This window comes from Hyposmocoma kahamanoa, unplaced genomic scaffold (genome assembly GCF_003589595.1).
Source record: "Hyposmocoma kahamanoa isolate Upper Pololo Valley unplaced genomic scaffold, ASM358959v1 80, whole genome shotgun sequence".
Taxonomy (NCBI): domain Eukaryota; kingdom Metazoa; phylum Arthropoda; class Insecta; order Lepidoptera; family Cosmopterigidae; genus Hyposmocoma; species Hyposmocoma kahamanoa.
The window spans coordinates 10,627,765-10,649,674 of NW_020654051.1; the positions used below are offsets into that span (position 1 = coordinate 10,627,765).

At 36.5% G+C, this 21,910-nt stretch overlaps 1 protein-coding gene across 1 annotated transcript in view; it reads left to right on the forward strand.

Annotated features, from left to right (window-relative positions):
* Positions 1 to 7,991: 7,991 nt before the first annotated feature.
* The window catches only part of LOC113233734 (protein LIFEGUARD 4-like), a 92,692-nt gene continuing 78,773 nt past the window's right edge, over positions 7,992 to 21,910 (forward strand). Inside the window, exon 1 of the mRNA XM_026468918.1 lies at positions 7,992 to 8,002. The gene's annotated coding sequence lies outside the window, so the exon portion shown is untranslated. The remainder of the gene's footprint in view (positions 8,003 to 21,910) is intronic.

A 21,910-nucleotide genomic window follows, 5' to 3' on the forward strand; every position in this document is an offset into this window, starting at 1 on the left:
GCTCCGATTGTAGCGGCGAGGAGCGCGCTTGTCGGTCGCACGGCGCGATATAAACTTGGACAGATAGTTCACCATTCCCAAAAAGCTCTCTAATGACTTCCTATCTTTAGGGTATGGCATTTCCATAACGGCCTTACTTTTCTCATCATCCGATCTCATTCCATTTTTGTCAAATTTATGACCTAAATACGTAATTTCATTCACGCCAAACATGCATTTTTCACGATTGAATCTAACGCCTATTTCCTGTGCACGTTTTAGTAAACTCTCTAACCTTTTATCGTGATCATCTTTAGTACAACCCCAGACAATGACGTCATCAATGAAGGACTCAACGCCATCTAAATCCTCAAGGTGCTGTCTTAGTTTCGCGTGGAAAACTTCAGGTGCACAATTAATGCCGTAGGGTAGGCGCAAAAACTGATACCGGCCAAAGGGTGTGCTGAATGTACACAGATCTACGCGTGTATTGTCAATTTGCACCATCCAGAACCCGCACCTGGCGTCCAGCACGCTAAATACGCAAGCGCCGCGCAATTTCACTGCCAGCTCGCTCACCGTGGGCAAAGAGTATCGCGCGCGTCGCACCGCGCGGTTTAGCGGTCGCGGATCCAGGCATACGCGAATACTACCATTTTTTTTTCGCATCTAATACAATCGCATTTACCCAATCTGTCGGATTGCGCACTACACCTAACTTTTCCATTCGTTGCAACTCAACCCTCAATTTATTTTTCATACCAATCGGTATTTTGCGGGTAGGACAGACCACCGGTTGAACACTTTTATCTATAACAATTGTATATTTACCCGGTAATTTACCGAGGCCTTCAAATAAATTCGAATATTTACCAATGTTTATTGCATTTATTCTGTTCACTAACCCTAAAGCAATACAACCTTCCAGCCCAAATATATTCTGACAGTTAAAATCTGCTACAACAAAAGATAAATTATACTTAATAGAGTTATAAACAAAATTCAAGATAACAGTACCTACAATAGGCAACTTGTTTCCCGTGAAGGAATGCACTCTTTTTGCATACGGCACAAGGTCGTTAATCGATAATCCTAATTCCAAGTAATCGTTCTTAGAGATAACATTTAGCATAGAACCAGTGTCTATTTTTAGAACTAATTGTCTACCATTACATTCAATAAATTCGAACCATTCTTTTGGCGACTTACTTTTACATTTTGTCCTCGTTGATAGTATTCACATAGAACAACTCCTCGTCTGAGTTATTATTGAGTTCTTCGGAACATTCCAATAAATTAAACACTTTATTACGCACTCCTTGATTTTGATCACATACACGATAGTAATGGTCTTTTTTATTACACACAAAACACAACGCATTAAGTGCTGAACAACGTACTCCGCCGACACATCTCACATTCCCACACGTCAAACACGAACCCCGCGTAGCCGCCATGAGCGGCTGCAGCGCCGGCGCCGAGGTCGCGCCTCGCCACGCGCTCCGCCGACCGCCTCGTCGGGTGGGTGCGCGTCGCGGGCCTGCTACACCGCGGCCGTATGCATTACAGCCCGTCACCGCGTTCACCTCCGTTGTTTTCAACCCAGACTCAAAACACTGGCCTTCCTCCTTTGATATTTCTGCCGCCTGGCAGATTTGGACCGCCTTAGTGAAGGTCAACTCTTCAGTTCGTAGTAGCCGATCTCGTACTGTGCTGCTCACAAGCCCACAGACTATTTTATCGCGTAAAAGACTGTCATGTAGACTTTTAAATTCACACGGCTGGCTGAGCACGTGCAGAGCCGTCAAATATTGATCAATGTTCTCGCCGTCTTCTTGGTTACGCGAAAAAAATTTGTACCTGGATAATGTGATATTTGGTTTAGTGCCGAAGTGTGTATCGAACTTTTTTAATACACAAGTGATATCCTCGTCACTTTCACCACTTTCAAAGGTATACGTGGAAAACACTTCATAACCAGCAGGACCGATGAGGTTAACCAACAGGGAAGCCTGTACCTCCTTGGCTTCCTTGCTCACTCCAGAGGCTTTCAAAAATACATTAAAAAGCTTTTTCCACTTGCGCCACGATTCCAACCGTGCGGCCGGACCACCTTCTAGATTCAATTCCGCTGGAGGACGCGCATATTCCATTGTTTACGATATTACACGATGTTTTAGATCACGAAATAAAGTATTATTTATCGTTTTATGGCACTTTATGCACATAAATCAAATGAAAAAGCCCACCGCTGTCACCATGTAGTGAAACACACGAATGTTGGTTAAGCACTGTTTTATTCAAAATCACCCTAAGTAAACGAAATGGTACAATGACATCACTTTATACAGAAATACCTTCATAAATATACTACAGTATATATCATATTTATCATTTATACATGTAGTGTATTTTATTAACTGGGACAGTACGGGGAAATCCGATACCTCAAGAAGTACACCGACTGACTGACTGACTACGACAACTGTCATAGGAACAACTCAGTCTTTTTTGTGAATGCCAATTTCTAAGTCGGGAGATCGAGACCGTATTTGTAACTATCGTCTAATATCATTACTGCCTTCTTTCTCTAACATTCGGCTGATTAAATATCTGGAAAAAATGACATTTTCTCTTCACAGCAACTTTGAAAGAAAAAGTATCAGAGCCAATAAATCTACTGATGGTGCTGTTCATGGGTTACTTAATTTCATTGTCCGCAATTTAGATAATAATAAGAAATGTTTATCGCTCTTCTTGGATCTTGCTAAGGCATTCGTCACGGTCTCGGTCCCGCTTCTTCTTGAAAAGCTTGAGGGCATTGGGATTATGGGAATTGCATTAAAATTATTCGAATCTTATCTTACAAACCGCACCGAACTAGTGAAAATTGGTAACTTCGTCAGTGATGAACTATCAATTACGTATGGGGTTCCCCAAGGAAGTATCCTGGGACCATCTCTGTTCCTGGTATTTACAAATGATTTATACTAAATCAAGTTATTAAACGGTACGGTCACATCCTTTGCAGATGATACTACTCTTTCGTTCTAGGCTGACTCTGGGCAAGAGTTTTTGAATATGCGCAATTAGGATTGAACTCTGTTTTAAACTGGTTATCCTCAAATTACCTTACAATAAATGCACAAAAAACAAAATATACTTTATTACAAAATATAAATTATACTTTTTTTATTGAAAAATAAGTGCGCATTTAACTTCCATCTCACCTGATGGAAAGTGAGGATGAAGTCGACGATGGAGCATGCACACCCAAATAATGCCTATTCACTCTCGCCTTGAAAAGGTCCAAGTCATAACGTTCAGGGAACAAGTCTGCAGGCAGGGAATTCCACTCCATACCCATTCGCCATATAAATGTGGAAGCGCAACGCTTCGTGCAAATCCTTGGAATATCCACAACATAGGGGTGGAACTGTTACGGAGCGGATCAGGAAACATTTTTTAAAAAAACACTTTTTACCCAAAACACCCCTTTTATTAAATTATAAAATTAAGGAAAAGAAATGACAATTAAAACGATGTATCGCGACGGCGTCCAAACCCAATCTGTCGGCAGCGCTTTCAGTTTCCTATTGCATTCCGTCAAAATGCAATAGGAAACTTTGGTGGGAAACAGGACAGCTCGACAAATTAGTTTTTTATGTGTTGCCGGCTGTAAGGGGATATAACAACCCCCTCCTTAAGATCGATCATCACATTAAAAGTGATGAGAGTAACCAATTGGTGAAGCTGGTCTGAGATTGGAGTTGGATTTGAACCTCGTCTGGAAACAATTAAAAATATTGAAATTAAAATGATTACAAACTAAATTAGCATTACGATAAATTTGGCAAAACATAGACACAAAAAATATTAAAATTAAGGTTTATTTTAGTTTATTATTAAAATATTAAAACATTTTGCAAATAACATTAAGGTAAAATTGGCATATCATAAAGATAAACCTTACTAACTAACTAAATAATATGAACATAAAAATCGTTAGTAATCGTGAATTTTCGGCGTAGTTACAATAATATTTCTCTGAATATGAAGTGGTGGACTTTTGGCTCCGACCTCTTCCGGTTCTGAAGATGAATCAGATGTATCTAGGTTCTTCTTAATAACTACACATTGGACTCCTGGTTTCTTTTGAACTTTCTTATTATTACACTGGTTATATATTTGTATACAGCAGGATCCAAGATCGTTACGACAGAATATTTTCCTGATTTTGAATAACATATACAGTAAGAAGGTTAGGCCAATTATATAGCTTATTGACATATAATGTACACCATATTTTTGGAAGTGTGACGGACTTTCCAGCTTGTTTAATTCTTGCTCAAATGAATCTAGATGCAGGCTTGCGTGTACTAGGGAGTCTAAATTGTTGACATTATCTAACTTACTGAATGGTAGATTCATTAGAGTTTTGTTTAATTTTTCTTTTTCACAACAGTCATCAGCTAGGATGTTAAAATCTGATAATTTAATAGTTGTATTTGTTACTAAACTCTCACTAGTAGGGTTAAATTGCAATGTTTTAAAAAAGGCCTTACATCCTTTCGGGACTGATAAGACGCCTGTTGTGAATAATAATAATAATAACGCACACACTCAACATAGCCCCGCACTAGGGAAACCCTGTGTCGCGGGTGCCATGGACACACACATAGACAACCACAAATTACACCCAAACTCACGAGAGAAATAAATGTAGGTCATACAAATATTTCGCCCGGCCCGGGAATCGAACCAAGGACCTCTACGTGGCAGTCCGGCATGGTAACCATTCGGCCACGGAGGCAGTTAATAAGACGACATTGTTACTTTCAAGATCATTCTCACAATTAATGTGACATTTTACAGGTTCGGATTGAACATAAGTTCACCTGTTATTACTTAATTTATGAAATACATCTATAGAACCGTGTAATAGTTTTGTAGCACATGATTTCGGTAAGGTTTTTACCACTTCAATAATAAAGGTGGTCTCACAAATCGGATTCGCGATTGTGGAGTAAACGTTTATCAAAGGACACACGAAACACTTTTCACTGATCACTTGGCACTTGTCTATGTCCTTTATTAATGAGTAGAACATATGATCCGCTGTTATCGCTACATACGGACTTGTAGGGGCAATAAGGACGTAAGTATCGGGTTTCGATATATCGTACGGTGTAGCTAACGGAATAACATTGTAAAGATTGTATGTTTGAGGTAACACTAATGGTATTTTAATTACTATTACAATTTTGTTATAATGATAGTAACATACTAACTTAGAAATGTCTATCAATTCATGGATATTTTGCAATGTTAAAGGTACTGGAAGTTCATAGTGTCTAGCCAGGCTGTTTCTATGTTTATCAAGTTCGTTAAACAGCTGGTGCGGACTGAGTACAGTCGGGTGCAAAATATTTAATTTGGCAAATAGTATTGCATAATTTGTGTCATCAATGTCAAAGGATAGTGTTAGTATGATAGACTCTAAAGAATTCGTTAGAGAGTTGAGTTGTGATTTGATCTCTAATTTGTCATTTGAATTAGAAAATTTTATCAATGCTTCTTCAACCATTTGCATATTTTTTAATAAATGTTTTTCATTTTCGTTAACCTTTGACATAGATTGATTAAATGTAGAGATAGTTGATTTAATTATATGTATGTTGTCTTTCATCAGCTGAGTTAACTGTTTTTCATCTGACTGTACTTTATCAATAGCATCTGTAAATTTTATTGCGTCTTCGGAATCCAAGGTACAAAAAAATGTTTTTAAAATTGAACCTCCAAAATCCATAAGACCGCGTTTGTGGCGTCTGGACTGCTCATCGACGAGTAAGTATGAAATAGAGGAGAACTTGTTTACATTATTGATATGCTGGTTTCGTAAGGCTGATAAGGAGTTGGAACAATCGTTCAGGATTTTTGATGACGAAAAAGAGTTACAAAATAAGTTCACTTTTTCAAATAAAAGTTCAACATTATCTAAATTAGGTTTAATATGACTAACATCAATATACGTGACAACATTCCAGTTGTCATTAGTGAATTTAACGTCTAAAAGTTTATCGAAGAATAGACCTGGACTTCCTTAATAATAATAATAATAACGCTCACAATCAACATAGCCCCGCACTAGGGAAACCCTGTGTCGCGGGTGCCATGGACACACACACAGACAACCACAAATTACACCCAAACTCACGAGAAAAATAAATGTAGGCCATACAAATATTTCTCCCGGCCCGGGAATCGAACCTGCGACCTCTGCGTGGCAGTCCGGCATGGTAACCGTTCGGCCACGGAGGCAGTTATTGAATACAGGCAGTCCTTGAATAGTAGTAACGAACTTACTGGTTGTCAGCGGTAGTAACCACCTGAAATGGATACATACGCATGTTATAGGTGGTTTTGTTAAGTTTGATCGGAGGCGGGCTTTATTTCGTCATAATGGTGGCGCACATATTTACGATTAGATTTGTAATGTAACAGTATGGTTACCGTTTATCGTAACAACCTTAAAAGGTCCTTTCCATACTGGAGACAAAGCCTTATTTTGTTTGTGATGGCATTTCACATACACCAAATCTCCAATAGAATAAGTGGTCGGTTTAGCATGTGCGTCATAGCGGGTTTTAGATTTCTCTTTTGAAGAATTCACGTTGTCTCGCGCTTTTTGTCGACTGTACCGCAGTCGATAATTAAGAGCTCTCACGTAATCCTTTTGCCGAAGTTGCAGTATCTTTAGTCTTTGAACCATCTGTATACATAGTGTATAGAGACTTGTTTTCAAGAAATTGTAGTAGCTCACGTTGGTTGTCAACTTTTTGAATAAGTAGTGTTGCCACGTTGCCCAAGGAGGAAATAGTTAAACTTTAAGTAAAAAAAGTTGCTAGATTCCAAGAAATTAATTCTAGGTAAAATTGCCTAAAGTGGCTGAATAAAAACATAATTATGGGATTGCGTTTTCAAATACACATTTTTCTTAATTTTACAATTTATAAATCGAAAAAATAATTATCATCAATATCAATGAAATCATTATCATCTTGTGATGTTGAAGTTTAAGCTTCTTCTTCAACAAAATCAACCACAGTGTTGTCTCAAGCCACAAGAATCACAAGACAACTCCAAGAAGTTATAAACTGCCAATTCTTTTTCAATTTTTCATAACCCGAAACTCCATTTGTAACAAAACTACCATTTTTTTTATGATTTGAGCGTCGGGGTCACCAATGTCGGGTTCTTGGATGTGAATTAAAGAACACCCAGTAAATTGTATATTCAATAAAAATGACGCAAGATTGTTTTACAAGTTTGAACACCAAGTTTTTCACCAACGCAGCCGCCATGACATTCTCATATTTGACAACGCAACGATGGAAAATCTTCATTCCAATCTTTACTATAATTTTCGGATAGAACTGAGCTCTCTAAATTTAGTCTTTTTAACGATGATTCTACATACTGAGGAAGGAAAGATCGTGGTGCGTGTTTACTTCATTTTCATTTCATTATCATCGAAATCGGTTCACAAATGTCGGAGTAATTGCGTAATATACATACAAAAAAAAAACAGCCGAATTGGGAACCTCATCCTTTTTTAAAGTCGGTTAAAACATTATTATTTCACTACAATATTGATTGAATGACCGTTTTTATCACAACCATTCTTTCTAAATATATTTTAGATTTATTCTTATCATTGTCCAATAAATTATCTCTAATAGAATTTAGGTAATAAATACTGAACTCCTTTCTAGAAAAGAGCACAGAAGCTGGCACATTAAAAATGTTATCTTTGTTCTATTTTGTCTATTTTTCTCCAAATGTTAACCTGGAGTTTTGATAGAAAGCGATTTATAAGTTTTTTTTTAAATACGATAAAACATTAGCAAATGTAGAATAAATACTTGATATATTAGAGGTGCGCTATTATAGCATCACCATTTACAAATTGGTTGAAAAAAATACAAAGGTTACAAATTTCAGCATGGCCCAACCTCCATCTGTAAGTAAATAGTGTTTTTGGATACTGACTTTTGACTCGCGTATTTGGCCTTTGAAAATACAACCTGAATTTTGGTAACAAACACCATCATGTAGCGTTTAAAAAATCTTACTTGGTAATTGGTACCGTTGAATTCAGTTTATTTCTCTGCGTTAAAAATTCATCATAAATACTAGAGAATAATCTCAGTACAGAGTACTAAAAGAACCGACCTCAAAAGTTCGTGGAATTACGTCTATTTGCCAAGGTTTATTGAAATCTGTTACCGGAAAGTGCGCGAAACCGGATTCATGCCCTAGTTTGCCACCCACATGGCGCATTTATTAGACACGAATTTCATTGCGCTCGTGCAAGTCCGCGTTGCCGCCGCGCAGCGACCGCCTGCTTCTAACTGTCATGGCAAAATACGCTCTATTACATTGACACAGCGCCTCGCGACGAAGCGCGGAGCTGCGTTCTTTAAAGTTGTACTGAAGTACCTCAGGTTGTACGGAAAACACGCGCCGTCCAGCACACCGACAACGCTTCGCCGAGGGGCGCGGCGAACCGCAGGGTATTTGTAAAGAAGTTGAAATGGTCCATTTATCTATCTGGTTCGTAAAAAGGGATGTATCCAATATCTTCGGTGTCTTTTTATTTGAGTAAACAAAAACCAAATAGACAATATAACTGCAGCGTTCTGAAGGAGTTCTGTATTATTAACCATTCATGTCAAACAAGGATCTCAGCTACATGTACAATCACTACAGCGATCAACTACGAAGCGAGTACTTTAAATGGGGGGGGGGGGGGGCTAGACCGCTGCTCCCGCGCAGATTAAACCGAGCGTTGACGCAGATCTGCGTTTCCGCCGCGCGTTGCAGTGTGTTAATTGCCTTAACTTTTACGTTTTAACTTAAATGAGCGTCACGAACACGCCTAGCTTGAATTTGGTCTACGCGGCGGCCCGCGTTTGTATTATTCAGAGGAATTTAAATGTTGTTGCTAGTAAATAGGTTTCAGATTCGCCATTAATGTACATGAAGGCGTGGTAACTGAGCGGCCGCGCGAATTCTTTCGCCTCGTGTAACCGGGTGCTTAGAGGTGGAATATATTCTTCAAATTTATGTGGAACCAATACAACCAAGGTACCTAACCCTCTTTCCAACAAAAAAAGAGTCCTCAAAATTGGTTCACAAATTTTAAAATTTATTCACAAATGTAAAAAATGCCTACCAAATTAGTAGATGTGAAACGATAATAAAAAAAGTCATTAATAATTGAAATGCATAGACAAGCCATTTGGTACTTTTTCAATTAAATTGTAATTGAATATCGTCAGAAAAATCTTGTTGTAATTATCCCGTGTGCATAACTGTTACGTAAACTGTCACTCCTCCCGCACCGCGCAGCTACCTCAGGAACCGACTCTGTTAAAGCGGTAGACCTTATTATAGATATATTCAATGACTGTACAAACACAAAGAGAAATTCCTTCCATCGGACTGGACACGAACACTTGTCTGTTTGCCTAGCCGGGGCTACCGAAATTAATTACTAAGCTGGGATTAGTTACCTAAAATCGCACCCTTAGCGTAATAGGCCACATCTGCAAACCCAAGCAGCACACCCATATCTAAATATATACTATAAGACATCTAATAGAATTTAATTCGATTGAATATTTTAAGAGTTCAAATTCCCTCAAGATATCTCAAAGAAGGTTTCTAGATAATTTAAAGTAAAAGTGGGCACAACTTTATTAGTAGATCACAAGAGTGCTTTGAGAAACTATCTGTAGGTAGTGTTAAGAGTCATTCTTATCTTTTTTCTGAAGTAACCCTTCTAGAATGCTACAAGACCATTTGTAGAATGTAGAAAGTTTTTATTTAGTCTTGTAGACAGTTTTTAGATAATTTATAGTCTATGATAGTTTTCTTAGTAATGCTATTTTAAAACCAAAATACTAAAGCGTTACAAACATAGGACGCAATTCGCTTAATACTAATAGACTTCATGTTTAATGGCTTACAAAATATAAACTATATAAATTGCAACATGGCGAAATTAGATATAATATTTCTGACTTTTTCGCGCAATGTTTAATCGGTTGGAAAGCGCAAATTAACGTGCGACTTTAAATACATTGTGAAAAGTGATGTAAAACCTGTCATAAAAGTAATGCGCTCGCTAAATTTTAAATATTTAAGTATAAAATATAAACTTAATAAAAATACAGTTATCGATTTTCGGTTTTAAATATTTATAGTAAGCTTAAATATACCAAATAACTCACAAAACAAACCATTTCCAAGAAGTTCTAGGCTTTTTCAACTTAGATTTACTTTTTAAAAAGAAAATAAATTTTTCTCGGCTACTTCATAGTCATTCTTTGAAAATAAAAATGGCGATAAGAATTTAAAGCTTTTTTCAAAACACAGTTGGGAACATTTTGTCTATAGCTTGATCTATAGAAAAACTTTAGAATACGAAAAGATTATTTTTACTTGCTTTAGTGTAGTTGAACTTGTCGAAGAATATTCCTCCTATGAGATTTTTATGATTGTCTACAAAACGCGATGTTTCTAAGCGATTGTTTCTTTTGACAGTATTACAAAACCCTTATAAGCTGTTACCAAATAATGAGCGCTTTATGCATTAAAACACTTTTCAAAACACTTGGTCAAAAAAACAATTGGAAATAATCCAATTTGTCGCAAAAAAAAAACGTTATTCTGCATAATTGTATGGAATGTGTTATAATATGACTAGAAAGGTGGATACATTTACTATCATTTAAATATAAGGAATATTTTAATGACATACCTAACTTATGATGGTAGAAATACAATTTTCATTACAACATTGAGGTTATTTTTTCACGCCAACCACATTTCACACAATGATTTCACTGTATTCCATTGATAAACGGCACAATACACATACACTACATTGAAGTACAGTAGTTTACGCGCTCATTTCAATTGTTTTTATCATTTCACAACACGGAATTACTTCACAATGTTTATTTATTTGTCAACAAACAAATGCCGGCCATGACCAGCCCGAGCGCGAATTACGACTTGTATCCAGCGTTGCCAATTTGTAGGGAATTCCCCTTCTAGTGAAAAGTATTTGAACACAGGTATAATGGAGTAGCCTTTATTATTTATAAATAAATTTTATATGTAAATGTTGAATTTTATACAATGCCATTATTTACGAGTTAGGGTGTCTGCTGTTTTTTTCTTGAGTTTCGAGAATTCTCGTACCCGATTTCTCGAGTTATTCGAGAATTTTTTTAAAAACCGTAAAAAATCAGCTCAATCGACTATAAAAATAAATGTGAACTTTTCGAAAGTTGTTTTGGCCTGGGTGTTCTGAGTTGTGCCCCGAAATAAATTCCATCGTTCTTGGTCCCAGGTTCGATTCCCAGTAGAACCAATTTGGGAAATGAACTTTTGTAAATTGGTTTTGCTCTGGGATTCTGTTGTTCTGATACTCATGGGGAGTATGTACAGAGAGTTCCCTAGTTTCAGACCAGGTGATTGTCTTACAATAGAATACCAACACCAGAACTATTTAGAAAAGTTAATTTGTTAAATTGATCCTACCGGTATAGAACCCGGGAACTTCTCATCCAGTGCCCACAGTGCAAACCGTTAGGCTATCAAGGTTGTACTATTTGGATTATTATGCATTGTTTGCATGTGAAGGCTACAAATTGCTTAAACTTTTATAAAAATATCCTATTTAATTTGCAGTGTCAGTCTGCTTCAATTACCTTCTTTGTTTCTTAAGTTGGTATATTTTGTCATTCATCCAACTTTTGATTTTTAATGCATTTTGTCGGTGTAAGATGTTCTCTGTTAATACTTGTCACTTTCTCCTTAAGTTCAAGCTATGTTTACTGGATAAATTCCTGTATTCAAAGTACCGATGTTTAGATTTTTTTTAATTCAAATTTAACGTAAAGCCAAACTTTCATAATCCTGAAAACCGATTCATAATAAAACCGTTATGCTTTAGGGAGTTTTGGATGCTTATTACAAAGAAAAGACTAAGTTAGCTTAGGTTTGTTTTGTAATATTCTAAAAAAAAAACCTAAAAAAATAGTTTCGGGATTATGGAAATTCATGCAAACGTTATTTCGGGCAAATGTGTTTTCGGCCTTCTGATTCGTAACCCCAAGCCGTAGAAAGAGTACAACAATATTTGAAAGTATTACTAACATGTATTAAAAATATTTTAATAATAACATTAGCATCAAAGCGACTCTATGAAATTTTTGTTCTAAATATTTCAAACGCTTGTGTTTGAAACAATTGAAATTGACGTGTTGGGTCTCGTTCAGTCTTTTACGCAAGCTATGAGTCGGAAAGAGACAGTTAGTTATTTGATTATTTTGATTGCTTTTGTAATTTATATTTACGATTAATTTAAATATAAATTAAATACTATATAATATACTAGTGCATAAAATAACACTTTTAAATGATAACTATGATAACACAATGTAGTACTTACTGAAAATATTTTTACTGCCTCTGTGGCCGAACGGTTACCATGCCGGACTGCCATGCAGAGGTCCCAAGTTCAATTCCCGGGTCGGGAGAAATATTTGTATGGCCTACATTTATTTCTCTCGTGAGTTTGGATGTAATTTGTGGTTGTCTACGTGTGTGTCCATGGCACCCGCGACCAGTGTTAGGCGTTAATCAATTAAATTTCAATCAATAATTCAATCAGATTAAAAAATCAATTCAATTGAAATCAATTGCAATTGATATCAATTGAATTGATTTTAATTGCAATTAAATTTGCAATTAAAATCAATTCCGGCCGGTTGGGGGCCCCGGTTGGGAATCCCGCTTGGGGGCCCCGGTTGGGGTCCCCGGTTGGGGGCCCGGTTGGGGGGCCGGTTGTGGGGCCCGATTGGGGGCCCCAGTTGGGGGCCCGGTTGGGGGGCCCGGTTGGGGGGCCCGGTTGGGGGGCCCGGTTGGGGGGCCCAGTTGGGGGCCCCGGTTGGAGGCCCGGTTGGGGGCCCTGTTGGGCCCCCGGTTAGGGCCCCGGTTGGGGCTCCGGTTAGGGACCCGGTTGGGGCCCACGTTTGGGGGCCCGGTTGGGGGGCCCGCTTGGGTGGCCCGGTTGGGGGCCCGGTTGGGTGACCCGTTTGTAGGACCGCGTTGGGGGCCCGTTTGTGGGGCCCGGTTGGGGGCCCCCGTTTGGGGCCCAGTTGTGGGCCACGGTTTGGGGGCCCCGGATCCATCAGGCCCCATAACTGGCCCCTAACCGGGCCCCGCAACCGGGCCACCCAACCGGGGCCCCAACCGGGGCCCCCAAGCGGGCCCCCCAACCCTGCCCCCAGCAGGCCCCCAACAGGCCCCCACAACCAACGCCCTAACTCACCCCCATATGCCCTATAAATTTATCATAATTGTCAGTTTTAATTGTTAATTGTTAATCAAAAACATTGAAAAGATTGAAAATTAATTAATTGTTAATTGCGGTTCTCGCAACTAACAATTGATCAATCGTTAATTGCTGTTTCGCAATTGACAATTAATCAATTGTCAATCTTTAATTACCAGAACAATTAAATTTTGCCCAACACTGCCCGCGACACAAGGTTTCCCTAGTGCGGGGCTATGTTGATTGTGTACGTTATTATTATTATAGTGATTTTTGGGGATTTTGAACAATTGGCATTGGCAACGCTGATTGTATCGAATGATGTGACTTAATATCCAAGGTTTACCACCTCCACCAGATCTTTTAGTATTCTTTACTTCATCCATTTTGCATAAACTCTTACCAATAGAGTAAAAACCCTAATTGTAGTATGTTTTTAAATAAAATCTACTGAAGACACGCTATAACGTGTTTGTCAATAAGTACAAACACTACAGAATGTCTATAAATTAAATATATCTAGAATAAACTTAAGAACACTAGTTTTTAGAGTATCAATAGGCTTTACTGGATGTGTATAGAACAATTTTACTAAAAATAATCAGTTGTTCTACAGATGAACTTAAAATAAGAACTATAAGAGTAAATCTTAAGAGAGATTACACTTAATTAAGTTGTTTGGTATTGAGAAGGTTTTAAAATTTGGACTTGAGTGAAATAAGTCTATAAGAACAACTTCTTTTTTCTAAAACCATTTATAGAGAACTATTATCTAAATCTATACCATATTAAGACTGTTTATAGATATAACAGTTTTAAGACATTTAAAGTGTGCTCCTTGGGAAATCACAACTTTTCAGGAGAGACTAAAGCTTCAAAGAACGAAATTGTCGATATTTTTTTTATACTTAACACATTCGTGCAAGCTAAGTTATATGCCGCCCTAAACATTTGTTATGCTCTGGCCACACAGAGGCGGCCGCGGGTGCGTTCCGTGCTCAGGAATTTTCATAATGTACGAGTTCATAATATGAACAGCCACACAGAAACCCGCAGCAGCCGCGCGCCGGGACGGCGCGGTGCGGGGCCGTAGACTATGACATACGGGTGGACGGGTGCGGGGCGGACCCGGGGCGAACGCAGGGTGGGTCCGTGCGTGCGAGTTGTATTCCAGAAAATGGAACGTGGCGCTTTTGGTGTCACACTAGCCGACTTCGGGCCGCTATTCCGCCGCAACTACGCTACTATGCTTTGGACTGCTGTGTGGCACGACCCAGTACGCATTCGCTTCCCGCAGGTCCGTCCCCGGACCGATTTTCCCGCTATACCGCCTGTGTGGTCTGAACACAACGTACTACTACGTCGTATAATCCACCAGAGGACGCGAGGAATCCACCAGAGGGCGTGACAAGGCAAAACATTGGCTCCGTATTTAAAGTTTATATAAATTAATCTAGTCTTACATATTACCATAAAAACCATAAAGAAATATATAAATATATACAAATATACAGTGAAAGTGTTTGTGAAGTGATCAGACAACAATACGCAAAGAAATATAAAAAACTGTGACTAAAATACATTATACGGCAATTTTGATAATCCACTTTGTAATAATTCAGTAATAATTGCATAGAAACAATTTAAACCAAGTTGTAAGCGATTGTTTGTCGAAAGCGTATGACAAAGTCCAATTCGATATTTTACTAAAAAAATTGTATGGGATAGGTATCCGTGGAGCAGCTCACAATTGGTTCGCATCTTATTTAAAAAATAGACAAAAATATGTCGAACTCGAATACTTTAACCACAATACTAAAGAAATTAAAATAGTTCGGTCTGATAGCATTTTTTTTATTAGTGTTACCAATAATTGACGTAAATGGAGATCAGTAATATACTCCCGGATACATAATTCGAACCACCTCGCGTTTTTGCATTTTTGCAAAACTACAAACGCGTCGATCCCGCAGGGTAGTGTAGTGGGAGTGGTTTGATGATTCTGATCTACATTAACGATCTGCCAAAAATAACAGAAGAGCCTTCTATATTATTCGCCCATGATATTTCTATACTTACTGCATGCCAAAACAATAACAATTTAAATGAAAAACTGAATCTGATGATGGAAAAAACAGTAAATTGGATGAATGATTACAATCTTGAAATAATTTTTTTTTTAATTAAAATAATGACCTTCCCACCGTACCAGAAAGAACCACTTGAAATAAATTTCGATTATAAGGACATTAAATTTGAAGTCGCTTCAGAGTTTACTCTATTAGGTATAGCAATAGATACAAATATCAATTGGAAAGCACATAAACTACAATCTAAACTTTCGAGACTCATATATGCATTTCTTGAAATTAAAAAGACTGCCGACTTGCAAACAGCTCTAGTAACGTATACTACGGTTACGCATATGCGTGGCTTAGTTACGGTATTATAATGTGGGGAAACAGTACCGACGCTCCCAGTGTGTTTATCCTACAGATAAATCTGATAAGGATTTTAACCAATAGTAAAAATACAGATTCTTGCAAACCTTACTTCAAAAAGCGTAGGATACTCACTCTACCCTATATCTACATCTTGGAAATTTGTAAGTTTGTTAGGAAACACCCGGATTTTTTTATTAAGCGGATAGATAATAATCCAAGATTTGTTCGACGAAATAAAAATGCACTGTTGTCACCTACATCTCGACTCAAACTTCACTCATCAAGCACACTACTTATGTCAGTAAAAATATTTAAGAAACTACCAGAACAATTAACGGACACGGTAAAAACTGCAGCTTTTAATTTTAAACTTAAGGAGCTATTAATTATGAAGGCATACTTCACAATATGTGACTATAAATAGTAAGTACATGCATTTCTTTTCTCTACTGACTACATACTTTTTTTTGTTCGGTCGTTATTATACGGATATCGGTGAATAAATGAATACATTAATGATTAAATTAAGTATAATAAACATTGTTATGTTATAAATCAGATAAACTTTGTTTTTAAATTTGTATTTAGCTTGTTGACATTTTTAATTCTATTGTATTTCGATTGATTTTCAAAAAAAAGAAGAGGTTCTGAATTCGTCTGTATGTTTTTTTTGTATGTATGTATGTTACTCGATAACTCCGCCATTTGTGAACTGATTTTGATGATTCTTTTTTTGTTGGAAAGAGGGTATCTCAGAAGTGGTCCCATTTAAATTGGAAGAAAATATTCCACTATAAAAGAGTTATCGGAATTAACATTAATTCGAACAAATTTTAAAAAGTGAAGGTGATTAGTGAACGGTCGACCTTCAGAGTGCGCTGCCCTCGAAGACCGTGTTGTCAACGTGGCGGACTCTTAATTTCGCACAGTCGAACAACGTGGCTGATAGTACACGGGAGTTGGCTAGACAGCGTTAGGTGAACGGTGCAAGAGGGTCCAAGTTCTAGTCCCGCCATAAAAGTGTTTTTAATTATTTTAATATTATAAAGTTATCCGCAAAATTATTATTACGAAATAAATAGTAAAAATCGGTGAATTAAGTACTGTGCGATAGGGCAAAGAGCAACGCCCACAGCTGACGTTGCTAGTTTATAACTATTTATTTTGATACAATATACCCAGATAAATGGCAAGTATATGTGCTGGTTGTCTACAAAATGTTCCAAAGCGAGAATTTCTGATATGTTCCTTATGCAAATCGAGCTATGACATGGACTGTGCCAATGTTCCTATAGTCAGAATCAATAACACAATGAGTGTCGAACATAAACGAAATGAAAATGCCAGACTTATATATGTGCTATGCCCGAATCAGATAACACCAATACACCAGTGCGAAATTATACAATACAAACACAGTTACTCATTCACCAGATAGAACCGAGCATAACAATTTAACACAGAAGAGAAAACGTACATCAAGTATTTGCGAAACATCGACAGTTCTTAACAATAATGAAAGGGTTTTAAGTAATACTTAATAAAAACCCAGCTAGAAGAATATTAGAAAAAAAAATGGAAAAAAAATAAGAAAAATGTATTTTCTGAACTAAAAACAATTAATAGAGACGAAATAACCTGCAAAGTAACAAATGAAATTTCTTTAAGCATGAATGCCATTTCTGCAGAACAACAATCTCTGAAAAAAGAAATAGGTTCAATAAACATTTATATTAAAAAAAATTCAATCTGAAAACCTTAAATTACAAGTGGACATAAAAAATCTACAAAAGGCAACGTTACCAGAAACAAAAAAAAACAAGATGTAATCATGAACAATTCTGAAACCAGAAAAAATTTTTTAGGAAAATTAAAACGAGCTATATGAACTAATTAGGGTAACGTGCATTTTCCGAGATCTATTAAATATGATTAACCTAGGGGAACATATCGAAAATCAAAGGTCTTCTATATCGCTTTTGTCCAATTCTATTTATAATTGGAAAAAAGCGATATAGAAGACCTTTGATAATCCAGTTGTTAGGCAAAAAAATGGTAAGTACGATTGTCCAAAACAGACTAAATTCTAGAGGTACTGGACTCGCAGTTACAGAATATTTAGATGAGATGAACTTTACGTCAAACGCAAAAAAAATTAAGTATCACCATGAAAGACGCGAGGCGAAATGGACACCACGCAGTAATACGAAATAATAAACTTATTATAAATGGCACAGAGTATAAATGTCCCGATGAGCCAAGTACACAAACATCTAAGCGAGAAATAATACCCAATGTCTTAACTGGAAATGAAATGAACGAACAAGCCACTGAGAAACGCAATAATAGACAATCTCAGACTCTAAATCGTACCAACGTGACATTTCGTGCCTACAAACTCGCAAACTTTCAACATTTTATATCAAAACATGCAAAGTTTATTTACTAAGAGAGAAATGCTTGAAGCCGTCCATGACAATAATAATAAATATCAAGCTTTATATTTATTATAGAAACATGGCTATCGAAAAATAAAGCCGATTTACTACGTTTGGAAGGATACCATTTGGCTGCATCATTCCATCGAGAAAAACACAAGGGCTGCGGAGTATGCATAATATTGGATGATAATATTGAGTACATAGAAGTAAAGAATATAATAGGTATGTCAATTGAATATATTATTGAAATATGTGCTATTGAACTTTTGAATTTTGATACTTTGTTAATTGTTATATATTGGAATGGTAGAGAGACAGATATTTTTTACAGACAACTAAAACTAACTATTGAGTATATTACGAAAAAAATAAAAATAAAAAACAATAATAGGTGACGATTTTAATGTTAATATGTAAAAAAGAATAAACAATCTCCAGAACTCATTGATTTCACGATAGAATCAAACTTTAAACAACATATAAAAGAACCTACACGCATATCAAAGAATGGAACCACCTCATTGACTTACAAATAAATGGACGACGGGTCTAATACAAAAACCACGAAAAAAATGTCCCAAGTCAACCTATTCGAAATTTAAATTGTAATGTCATCGCAGTATCGCGCTGTCAGTAGAACAAATGAAGACTAAAGCGGAGTGTCGCGCTCTGTATACGATTTTAGCGCCTTAAAAGTGCGGACACTTTTTAGCACGGACCCGACGTCCATATTGTAAGTCAATGAACCACCTGCTTAGATTTAGTATTCACTAACTTCTCGCAAAATCTTACTACTACTGTTCGAGATTTTGGCTTGTCAGACCATAAATGCACAATTGTACAAATACAAAACATTTCGAAAGAGAAAACAAATAGTTTGAATTTCTGGAATAATACAAAAAGAATGTATAATGATAAAAACATAAATAAATTTATACAGCAATTACAGAAAATAGATTGGCAAAAATACGTTTCAAATAAAGAATCAGTCAATATCATAGATTTATGGGTACCTATGGTCAATATCAATTATAATATTATAAATAAAACCTTACACTACGTATTAGAAAGCAGTATACCGCGAGTACGAGTGAAAATGAGTACCTACAAAATAAACAAAACTTGGCTTACTTATGGCATTAAAAAATCTTGTAAACATAAAAGGTTACTAAAAATCCATACTACGTACTCTAAAAGCAATAAAATATTACAAACAATATGAAAAACATTTTAAAAAGGTAATTATTACGTCCAAAAAACTTCAATCAATGACTGGAATAAATAAATCAAGCAATAAAAATAAATGCATGTGGCAAATCATTAATGAGCATAAAAAACAAAATAATAATAAAAAAATGAAAACATTACATTACAAATACATAGTAAAATTATATTAGACCTAGTACATGTTGCAAACATGTTCAACGAACAATTCGCATCAGCAGGGCAGGCAACCTGCTCCGGGAGAGCACGCGCAATGCCACCTCCACGAAGCCGACCTGCCTTGCGACAAAACGTAAACTCATTGTTCATAAGTCCGGTCGATGAAAGAGAAGTCTAAAATCTATGAATCTATGTTGCGAAGTCTTAAATCGAAATCTAGTTTTGGAATTGATGAGTTTCCATCCTCCCTAATAAGAAAATGCGAGCCAGAGCTAGCTCCCATTTTAACATTTATCATAAATCAGACTTTCAGAGAAGTCTTTTCCTGATCAATTAAAAACCGCGATTATAAAACCAATTCACAAAAGAAATTCAAAAACCGATCCAAATAATTACCGTCCAATTGCGCTATTACCGGTAATCTCTAAAATCTTTGAGAAAGCGATGGTCAAGCGATTGTACTCCTTTTGTGAAAAATATAATGTATTCCATGATGACCAATGCGGCTTTGTAAAAGCCAGATCAACGACGTTGACCACGTTTAAATACACAAAAAAAATTTTAAATATATTCAATGATAAAAAATTCGCAATAGGAATTTTATTTGACATGACGAAAGTATACGAAAAAATTAAATTTGACATTCTATTAAATAAGCTATACGACAGGAGTACGCGGAGTAGCACATCAGTGGTTTCTCAATAACCGATCGCAATATGTTCAATTAGAGCATTCGGAAAAAGAATCACTTGTAATTAGAACTGTTAGGTCAAAGATGCAGCAAGTGAGGGATTCCATCCCACAAGGTAGTGTTCTTAGCAGTACTCTTTTTTTAATCTACATAAACGATATAGGTAGCTAAAGTCATAAATGAAACTTGTGTTATATTCGCGGATGATTTGTCCCTCCTATTTTCATGTAACAAGAACACCAATCTAAACGAAAAAATACTAAACATTATAAATACGACCGTAGCGTGGCGATACGACCATAATTTAGAAATAAATTTAAATAAAATCAAGATCATGCAATTTAGACCAAGACAAAAAGCTCAATTAAATATAAACAAATATAATCTCAGTACAGAGTACTAAAAAAACCGACCTCAAAAGTACGTAGAATTACGTCTATTTGCTAAGTTTTATTGAAATATCCTTAAATTCGCCTCAATACAGGACTTTACACTGGAGATAATAAAAATCGGTTCTCGCTACTCAAAGAATACTGAGAGAAAAACGCCTTTAATTGGAGAAATAGCAAAATCAAGCATTAAAATAATTGCTCCTGAACATTGACTTACAAATAAATGGACGACGGGTCTAATACAAAAACCACGAAAAAAATGTCCCAAGTCAACCTATTTAAACGTAGTGGACATGTAAAGGATTATGAATAAGCTAAAACGTTGAATTTAAATAGTAATGTCATCGCAGTACTGTCCAATTTTGCTTGCAACAATTGAAAGGTGCAAAAAAACGCCATATTCAGCTTCTACTGGAAACTTACCAAAATGCACCATATGTAGCTTCTAGTGAAAAGTACTTGAACACAGGTATAATGGAGTAGCCCTTATTATTTATAAATAAATTTTATATGTAAATATTGAATTTTATACAATGCCACTCATTACGAGCTAGGTTGTCTGATTTTTTTTTTCTTGAGTTTCGAGAATTCTCGTACCCAATTTCTCGAGTTATTCGAGAATTTTTTTAAAAACCGTAAAAAATCAGCTCAATCAACTATAAAACTAAATGTGAACTTTTCGAAAGTTGTTTTGGACTGGGTGTTCTGAGTTGTGTCCCGAAATAAATTCCATCGTTCTTGGTCCCAGGTTCGATTCCCGGTAGAACCAATTTGGGAAATGAACTTTTGTAAATTGGTTCTGCTCTGGGATTCTGTTGCTCTGATACTCATGGGGAGTATGTACAGAGAGTTCCCTAGTTTCAGACCAGGCGATTGTCTTACAATAGAATACCAAGACCAGAAACATTTAGAAAAGTTAATTTGTTAAATTGATCCTACCGGTATCGAACCCGGGAACTTCTCATCCAGTGCCCACAGTGCAAACCGTTAGGCTATCAAGGTTGTACTATTTGTATTATTATGCATTGTTTGCATGTGAAGGCTACAAATTGCTTAAACTTTAAAAAAAATCCTATTTAATTTGCACTGTCAGTCTGCTTCAATTACCTTCTTTATTTCTTAAGTTGGTATATTTTGTCATTCATCCAACTTTTGATTTTTAATGC